This window comes from Pteropus alecto, unplaced genomic scaffold (genome assembly GCF_000325575.1).
Source record: "Pteropus alecto unplaced genomic scaffold, ASM32557v1 scaffold7, whole genome shotgun sequence".
In the NCBI taxonomy this organism is placed as follows: domain Eukaryota; kingdom Metazoa; phylum Chordata; class Mammalia; order Chiroptera; family Pteropodidae; genus Pteropus; species Pteropus alecto.
The window spans coordinates 23,577,950-23,589,125 of NW_006494614.1; the positions used below are offsets into that span (position 1 = coordinate 23,577,950).

Sequence of the window (11,176 nt, forward strand, 5' to 3'; positions counted from 1 at the left end):
TTTCCCTTCTCTCCCCATCCCTTTTTTATCTTCTCTTTCTCCCTCTCCACTACCACCACCTCTTGTGTGTGTATGTGTGTGTATGTATGTGTGTAATACCTTGGAATCATTTTATACTTTGATGAAAACACTTTAAAAATGGAAATAAACGACATGATTTAGTATGTAAGACTTCTCAATCTGAGCATATTTTGATTCACAATTTTAATTTTATGTGGTGGGCAGACTTCTAGACAGAATTCATGCTTTTGTGTAATCCCCTCCTCTTGAGTCTGGGCTGGACCAAGTAATTTGCTTCTAAAAAAGAAAGTGCATCAAAACTGATGAAATGTCACTTCCATTATTAAGTTACAGAAGACTCTGACTTCCATCCTGCTGGGATGCTTTCACTTGTTAGAAGATTCTCTCTTGCATTCTTGGTTTTCTCACTTTGATGAAACAAGCTATCATGTAGAAGAGGTTCATGTGTCAAGAAATCAAGAGTAGCCTCTTGCCAATAGCCAGCAAGGAAGACCCTCACTCCAACAACCCACAAGGAATTAATTTCTGCCATCAACCACATAAATGAGCTTGGAAATAGATTCTTCCCAAGATGACCATTGTGAAGCCTAGCCAACACCTTGATTACAGCCAGTAAGAAACCCTGAAGCAGGAGACGCAGCGAAACTACATCTGGTTTCTGGACCTACAGAAATGATGAAATAATAAATTTTATTGTTTTAAGACGCTAAATTTGAGGATAATTAGTTATATGGCAATAGATAAGTAATACACTGTGATAACAAAAGAAAATCTTAATTCTGACATCAACAATTCTACTTTGGAAAATACAGTACCCACCACAAATCAGGTGATTGATAAGCAACTAGATGTTTATTTTCCTTTGCTCGATCTTCATTTCTTTCTTGAAAAGGGTTCATCAATGCAAAACTAGTCTTGGACTGAAAAAACAAAATATAGTGGGTTTAAAAGTTCTAGTTTTCAGTATAAATTATTTCAAACTTTATGCACTGAGACCCATACTCAGGGTTTGTCAGATGCCAAGTTTTAGTTAATGTTTTCAATAGCATTTTCATTTTGCTTTGCACTGAACAATTCAAATTTGTGTTTGACCTTAATAATAATTCTGTCAGTAGGTCTACATTATAAATAAATGCCAGTTGAGCAGAAAATAATAAATGTAAGAACAACAATGTAGGTTGTTTGACGCCTAGGTCACTTAAGCTAGTAATCTGTCTGTGGATACCTATACATGTGTATGAGTGTGTAGTCCCCATAGCAACAGGAATCTATATTTTGCAAAGATTTCGTTGTAATTCTCTTTGGAAATTTCCCGCCAGTGCCATGTTGGAGAAAAGACAACAAAATGGAATCCCCTCATCTTGTTAGAGAATTATAGTCTGGTTATATTAAAATGACAATAGTCTAAAACGCCAATTACTCATTCTTTCTCACAATTCTTTGCTCTCACAAATCAAATTTGGGTTTGCCAATTAAGTTAGACTTAGCTTCCTTGGGTGTGATGAAAAAAAGCTTCTATTGTGACAAACTACACATGAAGTGAAAATCCGCAAAAAATAAAACCAGAAGAAATTAGTTTTTCACCAATAGTAGGCAGTAGCTTGCAGTGGTCTTTGCCTCGTGTAGATTTTTAATAAATATGAACCCTTCATTGTTGGAAACATTCGTCTTGTGCTATTTGTACCAGATTCATATTGTTTAACAGTCTTACTCTATGAAACTAGATGTTTCCTGGGAGATAACTGTTATGAGTGAGTTATTAAGATAACCTCACAGGAAAAATAAAAAAGAATGATTGTTCTCAATGATGACACTTTGTTTAATGGGGTGATATTTTTTCCTCACAGAACCTATTGCTTTCCGGCTAAAAGTAGTGAATGAACACAGGCAGAGCTGTAGCCTGATATCAGCTATTTTCAGGGTGTGAGGGGTGGGAAATAATCCCCCCAACATCAAATGTAACTTATAGTGAAAATAAAGCTGCTGCATTGGAATGGCTTACTATTTTTTGTTTTTGTTTTTACAGAAATAATATGTACAGTAAAATATAAATCAGTACAGAGACTGGATTAAGTTTCCAAAATTTGGTACAAAAAAATATACGTTAAGGGGATTAATATGCCCTTTTATTACTTATTATTAAGTAGGATTTTTTCCTTCAGCTCTCACAAGAAATATTAATATTCATCTTTATAGTTATGTAATTTATTGAGTTTATTAACAACTGCTCATTTGGGGAAATTTGGAGGATATAAAATGTACACATGAAAACAAAAATGACTCACGTTCCTACTGGTTAGTGGGAAAATAACTACTGTGTCATTTTCTGGTATAAATGTGCGTGCATGCATGTGTGTGTGTGTCCAGGTGTGCCACTTATTGTTTAATCTTAAGCAAATTACTGAGTTTTTCTGTGCTTTGGCTTCTCCATCTGTAAAATAATAATAATAATAATAATAATAACAATAGCATTTTCAAAGGATTGTTATGAAGATTAAATAAATTTATACACATATGTGCTTGGCACATAATAAGTAAAAACTATTATGCTTATGTATATACAGTTTAAGTAAAATTGGGAGTATAGTATACATATGATTTTTAATACTTTATCAAACATCAGGAACATTTCTAGTTCATGAAATTGTTTTTATCATATAATTTTAAATGGATGGGTTATATGTTATCATATGACTGTTTCAAAATTTATTTAACAAATTCCTTCTTATTGAATGTTATTTTTGTCATAAATAATGCCACAATCAATGTCCTTTTATCTTCATCTTTACCACAGATCTAACTCTTTCTTTAAAAAAAATAGAGGAGGAATCCTTGGATCAAATGGCATTTATGTTTCAAAGACATTTTGTACCTCAATAACTTATAGCTCCCATGGGAAATCTGTGAGACTTCCTTTTCCATGAACCTAAACAATCTATTTTAAAAAATCCTCTTGCCCTCCTTACTCCTTAAAAAAAAAAAATGAAAAACAACACCAAATTAAAAAACCTGTAAAATTTTCACATGAGTAAAAACAATATTTTAATTTTCATTTTTTATTACAAGTGAAACTGATTTTCATGTGTTTATTGATCATTTCTATTCATTTTTTTTTTTTCCTGTCTGGATGGTCGTGTTGAAACCTTTATTTAGTTGCCTTTAGATATAAATTTAGAGAGACTGATAAGAAAAGAAAGGAAGAGGAAGTATTCTCTTTTTATATCTTTGATTAAAGATACATAGTCAGTGCCACAGCAACCTGCTACTCTATTAAAACACAGTTAAATTAAGTTTCAGATGTTCTCAGCTTAACTAAAAGGTGAGGAGGGTGATTAAATCAGTTAATATCTCAACTGATCTGGTTTAAAAAACAAAACGTAAGTGAGATTTTACTTGACTTGCTTCCACATGAGGGCTCTCAATGCTGATAAACTTCATTTCTGGGAGAAAGGTTTTTTTTTTTTAGAGACGATGCTAACATGAATATTTCCTTAATAATCAGTGAATTCCATTCTTATGATTAAATACCTTGGTCTTTAAGCATGTTCTGTTACATGTAAAATATAATGTAGAGTAAAATGTCACAAATGATGTGATTAACTACGTAGAAAATCCTAGAGAATCTACAAACTATTAGGACTAAGAAATGAGATCAACAGTTTGCTGAATACAAAAATCATTACATAAAAATCAATGCCATTTCTATATACTATTGAAGCCAATCAGAATATGTAATTTTTAAAAGCTTATTTAAAGTAGCAAAAAAAAAAAAATCTGTATGGTAATGTTAAAAGATAAATTGAGGCACACTAAAACTTTCAAAAGTTTATTTGCGCATGCTTCAATTTGAATTGGGTATCACCAAACCAAAAGTGGTCAGGAGCACTCCACTGACAGGCGTTATGGAGAGGAGTTTTTATAGAGAAGGTGTAGAAGCAAAGCAAGGAAATTATTTGATTGGCTGTAGCTTAAACATGTGCCTTATTTGCAAAAGCCTAATTGGCTGTTTGTTATGCTTGTTCTTAAGTTACATTTTCTTGAATTCAAGTGTGTTGGTTCTAGTTTAGGTTCTGGTTGCTTAAGAAGGCTAAGGAGGCATTAGGGCCACTTCAGTCTAATTGCCTCCTGTTCAATTACTCTAACAGTATCTAGGAATAAATATAACAATTATTTGGGTCCATTTTGAAGAAAGTCTTAAACCTTTACTGAAGATAAGGTAAATATAGAGAAATATCATGTGTGTGGACTCACTTGTAACTGTTTCTATTTTGCCCAAAGTAATCAATAAACAATACTATTCTGCTAACTCCCCAAAATACTTTTGTTGGAACTAGATTAGTTTACCTTAAATTCTAATGGAGGTGCAAAGGGCAAAAAATAGCCAGGACAATTTTATTTTTTGTGTGTGGCCTCTTCTAACCTTCCCATCTTTGGCACACTGCAGGGGTACGTGGTAATCGTTGGTTGAGGTGAGTATTTTATGATACCGATAACCATCATCATGAGGATCTCTTAATAGCACTGGGTGGTTTAGGACACCACCTAACACCTCAATCCACTGGTGGAATTTTAATTTCTAGTTGGGGAATCTATTAAGATATTTTTTGTGATAAATTTGTAGAAATGTTGCAAGTATGTTTGGAAAAATATTTATTTGGGGATACAAATATGTTAACTTTGTTTGACCCTCTACATGCTTATTCATTTTCAGCCACTTAATCTTCCCAAAAGAAGTTAACATCACCCAATATAATAATAGCGCTTCTCTCCATTTCTTGTATTGATAAAAACTTTTGTTTACTACATTTAATGCTTTTATATTCATCATAGAAAGTACAAATCTGTCATATCTTCATTATCAAATTTTTCTTTAAGTGGAATAAATTAACGTTATTTATCAGATTGCCTGTTGCAGCCTTGAGTTCTACTTCCTCCTAGATTCTTGATCCCACTCCTGCTCTACTTTTGTTTGGAATCATCCACTATATCTTTGCCCATGGCCTTACTTTTATGAATTTTGGATTGATTCAGTACACTAATGCAATATTTAGATTTTATTTTTACCTCAATACAAGAATATGTAATTTAAGATGAAAATTCATCCTAATCATTGTATTAACATGACTTACATGTTTAGTTTTATTTCTACTATTTTGATTTATGGTTCTTTTTAATACAGCTTTTTATATTAACTACAGTTTTTAAATTTTCATCCCCCTAATCTCTCCCCTTTGACAACCATCAGCTTGTTCTCTATAACTCTTTCTCTGTTTCTGTTTTATTTATTCATTTATTTTTAGGTTCCACATATAAGTGAGATCATAGTGTATTTGTCTTTCTCTGTCTTATTTCACTTAGCATAATACCCTCTATATCCATCCATGTTGTTGCAAATGGCACAATCTTATTCTTTTTTATTACTGAATATTATTCTATTGTACATATGTGTGTGTATATATATACATATGTATATGTATACATATATATGTACATATGTATATGTATACATATATATATACATATATACATACATATATATACATACACACACATTATATATATATATATATAATCTTCTTTATCCATCTATCAATGGATATTGAGATTGATTCCATATCTTGGCTATTATTAGTAATGCTGCAGTGGATATAGAGGTGCATATGTCTTTTCATATTAGTGTTTTTTTGTTTTCTTCAAATAAATATCCAGAAATGGAATTCCTGGATCATATGGAAGCTCTATTTTTAATTTTTTGAGGAATCTCCATACTATTTTCCACAATGGCTGCACTAATTTAAAATCCCCCTGACAATGTACAAGGCTTCACTTTTTTCTACATCCTCACCAACACTTGTTATTTGTTGATTTATTGATGATAGCCATTCTAACTGTTGTGAGGTGATATTTCATTGTGGTTTAATTTGCATTTTCTTGATGATTAGTGATGTTGAACATCTTTTCATATGTCTACTGGCCATTCGTAAGTCCTCTTTGGAGAAATGTCTGTTCAGGTCCTCTGCCCATTTTTTAATAGGATTGTTTTTTCTTTTGATGTTAAGTTATATGAGTTATTTATATATTTTGGTTATTAATCTCTTATCAGATGTATCATTGGTAAATATCTTCTCCCATTAAGTAGGGTGTCTTTTTGTTTTGTTGATAGTCTCCTTCATTGTGCAAAAAACTTTTAGTCTAATGGAGTTCTATTTGTTTATCTTTTCTTTTGTTTCCCTTGCTCGAAGAGACATTCAAAAAGATGTTGCTTACAGGGATGTCGAGAAATTTTCTTCCTATGCTTTCTTCTAGGATTTTTATGGTTTGGGATCCTATATTTAAGTCGTTAATCCATTTTGAGTTTATTTTTGTATATGGTATAAGAAAGTGGTCCAATTTAATTTTTTTTTCATGCATCTGTCCAGTCTTACTAACATCACTTACTGAAGAGACTGTCTTTATCCTATTGTGTATTCTTGCCTCCTTCATCATAGCTTAATTGACCGTATAAGCTAGGATTTATTTCTGGTCTCTCTATTATATTTCATTGATCTATGTGTCTATTTTTACACCAGTACCACATTGTTTTGATTATTATAGCATTGCAGTATAGTTTGAAGTCCTGGAGAATGATGCTTCTACTTTGTTTTTTCCTCAAGATTTCTTTGACTATTCAGGGTTTTTTGTGGTTCCATTTAAATTTTAGGATTAGTTGTTCTAATTTTAAGAAGAATGCCATTGGTATTTTAATAGGGATTGCATTGAATCTGTATATTACTTTAGGTAATATAGTAAGTTAAAATAGTAAGAACATTTTAACAATATTACTCCTGTCAATCCAAGAGCAAAGGAATAACCTATTTATTTTCGTCTTGTTAAATTTCTTTCTTCAATGTCTTGTACTTTTCAGAGTATAGTTTTTCATCTCTTTGGTAAAATTTATATATTTTATACTTTTGGATGTAGTTGTTAATGGGATTATTTTTTTAATTTTTTCTTCTGATTATTTGTAACTGGTGTATAGAAACACAACAGATTTCCATTTATTGATTCTTTATCCTGGAACTTTACTGGTAATTTATTAGTTCTATCCAAGATAATTTTAAAGGAGGAGATGGAAGAGGAGATAGAAAATTGTTTATTTATTTTACCAGATTTCAAATTTATAAAACTATCATAATTAAAACAATGGATATTGTTATTGGGTTAGATGAATATACCAAATTGAATAGAATTTTAAAAGTCTAGGAACAGACCTATGTTTACCAAGTAACTTGTTAAGGATGAGTTTGCAATATAAATTAGTGAAGAGAAGATAACCATTCAATATACAATGCTGAGACAAAACTCACTATCTATATGGAAACAGTACTTGTACTTTATTTACACACAATTCCAGGTGTATTAAAGACTTAAATATAAAAAAGCAAAATTCTCAAACTTCTATGAAACAAATAGAAGTGTTTATGATATCAAGATAATGAAGAATATAAAACAGGACACTAAATTCACAAACTATAAGTGATAATATCGATTGCTTTCTCTAGATCAAAAAAACCCACTGTTGATTGTGAAGATAAGTCACAAATTTGGAGAAGATATTTGCATAGCATAGAGTTGACAAAGGATTAGTATCCCAAACACGTAAAGAACATCTTACCCTTTCCTACAAAGAAAAGCAGCACATATGTCCATCATCTGTCTATCTTCTATCCATCTATCAACCTACCTATGAATTAGAGAAGAAAGCTTAATGGCCATAAACATATAAAAATATGTTCAACCTCATTGTCACTCAGGAGACATTAATCATACCAATATTTTGAACACGGGAAACTGAATATAATTAAGTAGTCCTTTATATTATATATAAAAAAGTGGTTAAGTACTAAAAGTAACTAAAAAAGACTCTAAGGGTACTGAAGTGACAACAGCTACTACTCCCACACTGAGGGAAAATGAATAAGAAAGGACTTAATAACTCTGCCTCCCATCTCTCCAAAGCTGCCAATAGGAAGAAATCTGCCAGAAGCCATAGTCTGGAACTAGTCCAGAAAAGCAACCACCAGGTGGCTGAGAAGCTTGCCATGAGTAGGCTGAGGTTGGACCACACCAGCCACCAAGATGAGTATAAGCTCTGAGGCATCTTGCATATCAATTTGCTGCTGCAGTGCTGGACAAGAAAAGCCCACTGGATTGAGAAAAGGATGTCCCTTTCTCTGGCTATGGTATTGCATTCCCTCCGGTGGTCTCTACTGACAGAGCCTAACATAAAAGGACAAATGTTTATAGGACATAATTCCATATCTCAGAGCAGGACAAAAAAGAGATGAGTTTGGAACTGAGAGTCAGTAAAGTCATAACTGGCACACTGGTAATCAGGAAAATATGTATGAAATAAGAGGATACTACTGACGAAACTTAAAAGATGTGAAAACAACAAATATTTTCAAATGTGGGGAAATGTGAGTAAATCACGCATTGCTGGTGACAATGTAATCAACAAACTATTTTGAATAAAAATTTGACAATTTTGAGGCAAAGCTGAGGTTCGCATACCTTATGGTCCACAATGCTGCTTCTAGGTACACACAAAGGAGATCCTGCCATGTGTACAAGGAGATGTTTATGTTTCACATATCTATTTCAGATATATTTTTAATGACCCCAAATTAGGCAGAACCTAAATGTCTATCAGTAGTGTATTATACAATAAATTGTGGCATTTTTCAGTGGTATCTGAACTATGCTGCAGTTTAAAAGGATGAGTTATATCTAAAGGTATCAACATCGATAATTTTCAAAAACAATGTTGAGTGAAAAAAAAGAGTTGCAGAAGGCCTCTTTAATATGACACGATTTACATAAATTTAACAAATGAACAAAATAATACTCTATATCAGAGATTAGTAAATTTCCTGTAAAAGGCTGAATAGTAAATCTTTTAGGCTTTGTGGGCTATATGTAGTCTCTATCACATATATTCTTCTTGTTTTCAATATAAAAACTATTCTAACTCATGGACCATACAGAACAGGCCATGGCAGATTAGGCACACAGGCTATATGTAGTTTGCTGACCTCTGCTCTATATTGTTTATGAAAATATATGTCTGTGAAGACATGGATGAGAAGGCTCTATAGCAACTTCGAAATGGTGGTACTTCTCAGAAGGGAATGCTAAAATCAAATTGGGAGTTTATATTAGAATGTTAATATTTGCTGGCTTTGAGAAGTGAGTATATATCTCTCTCTCTTACTGTTTTCCGTATTTTTTTTGCATAGTTAATATATTTCATAATTAATAAGTTGAAAAAACATAATGAAAACAATGGGCATACATAATTTGCAGATTAGGATTAGTAAATTTCAAGTATGATAGAATTGGAATAGGTACCTAAGAATTGTTTTTAATTACTTTTTATATTATTTAAGTACTTATATTTAGAATTAAAACTGTATGTCTCATTTGTAATATTAGTTTGTTATTGTTTTCCATAATATTGAAGAAGAGATAAGGAAAAAGCTATTTAAGAAAACAAAATATGAAGTAGATAAGAGTGAGGTCAGAGATAAAATAGAAAATTATTCAAGGTGGATATTGTCTTTTTGATGAAAAAAGATGAGAAAGGCATAATATCAGAGAAACCAACCTTTTAAAATGATGGTTTTAAATTTTGAGGCATTAGCGTCATAAACAAGGCCCATTACATGGATTGGGGGATAAAAAATTTTTCTCATTCTTAAATTCCTATCTGAAGCAATAATATTTGGGTTACAAAATAAAAATCATGACAAATTTTATTCAACAGTGGTAGCTGTCTGCATTTAAAAATACCTTGGCATGCAGTTGTTTCTGTTATGGGTTTGATAATGATAAAATTCAGGTCATAGAGAGCAGTAATTTACAGAAATGCCAAGGAGCCAGTCACAGCCCCTTTACAAATGGTTGTGAATACTTAGGTTTCTTTTATGTCTTTGTTGAAGGCCACAGGGCGTCCTTTCCTTATGTGTAATGTAATGTATTTTAACATTAAAAATGAGTACATTTCTTTTAATTTTAACTTACCTAACATTTTTTTTTTGTAATATCTGCCAGAGAAGTCATTTTAAAGGTAATTTAAATAATATGACCAAACCAAAAATAGAGATCATTATTCAAAGGCTAGCACATACTCGAAGAGGTCAAAAGCTCTTTAGAAACATTAGGTAAAATTTGTAGAAGTAAATATATACTTTTCCTATGGAGCAGTGTTCTTGACTAAGTAGAGGATTGTGTTGGTGTGAACCTCAGCTCGAAGTCAAATGGTGAGTCATTATCTAGGATGCACAGAACACTCAGGATTCTCCTTACTGTTCCCTTGAAAGGCTGTGGCACAACTAAGTCTCTAAGTGCTAATTAAGAAAACAGACCAACAAAAATCAAACAAACAAACAAAGAAACAAAAAAAGCAAATGAAATCTAGAACTAACTATAACATTAATTTTGGAATAAATGTCTTTCCTTACTTATAAGGCATTTGTTTAGTTTCACCATCATTGTCCTCTAACTCTAGTTTTGATTTTTGAATATAGTTTTATCATGTGATTGTTGATAAGTATTTCATAGTCATTCTCAGTTTATGAGATGACACATAGAAAACATCTTTAACTTTGAGAAACTTGCTCTAGAAATACAAAGTTCATTTCAGATGATGAAACAGGTAATACATCTATTGATGTAAATTGCTCATTAAAAGCAAATTAGTAGTTACAAAACTGTCATGGGGATGTAGAGTATGGCATAAGGAATATAGTCAATATTATTGTAATGGCTGCATGTAGTGCCAGATGGGTGCTAGAGTAATTGATGGGATCACTTCATAAGTTATATAAATGTCTAGCCATTGTACAGTATATCCAAAACTAATATAAAATAATAATAAAGCTTATGTATTGTTATGTTCACAGTAACATAAAACCATTCTTAATAAGAAAGTTTAACACTTTCTATAAATACTTAAAAATATGGTCTTCTAGAGCATTTAAAAACACAAATTATTGAGTCTATGGCCATGCCACCTGAATAAGCCCAATCCCATCTGATCTCGGAAGCTAAGCAGGGTCGGGCCTGGTTAGTACTTGGATGGGAGACCACCTAGGAAGACCAGGTGCTGTAGGCG

The 11,176-nt window shown here is 32.0% G+C and overlaps 1 pseudogene; it reads left to right on the forward strand.

The window, feature by feature from the left end:
* Positions 1 to 11,058: 11,058 nt before the first annotated feature.
* On the forward strand, positions 11,059 to 11,176 carry LOC112474689 (annotated as a pseudogene).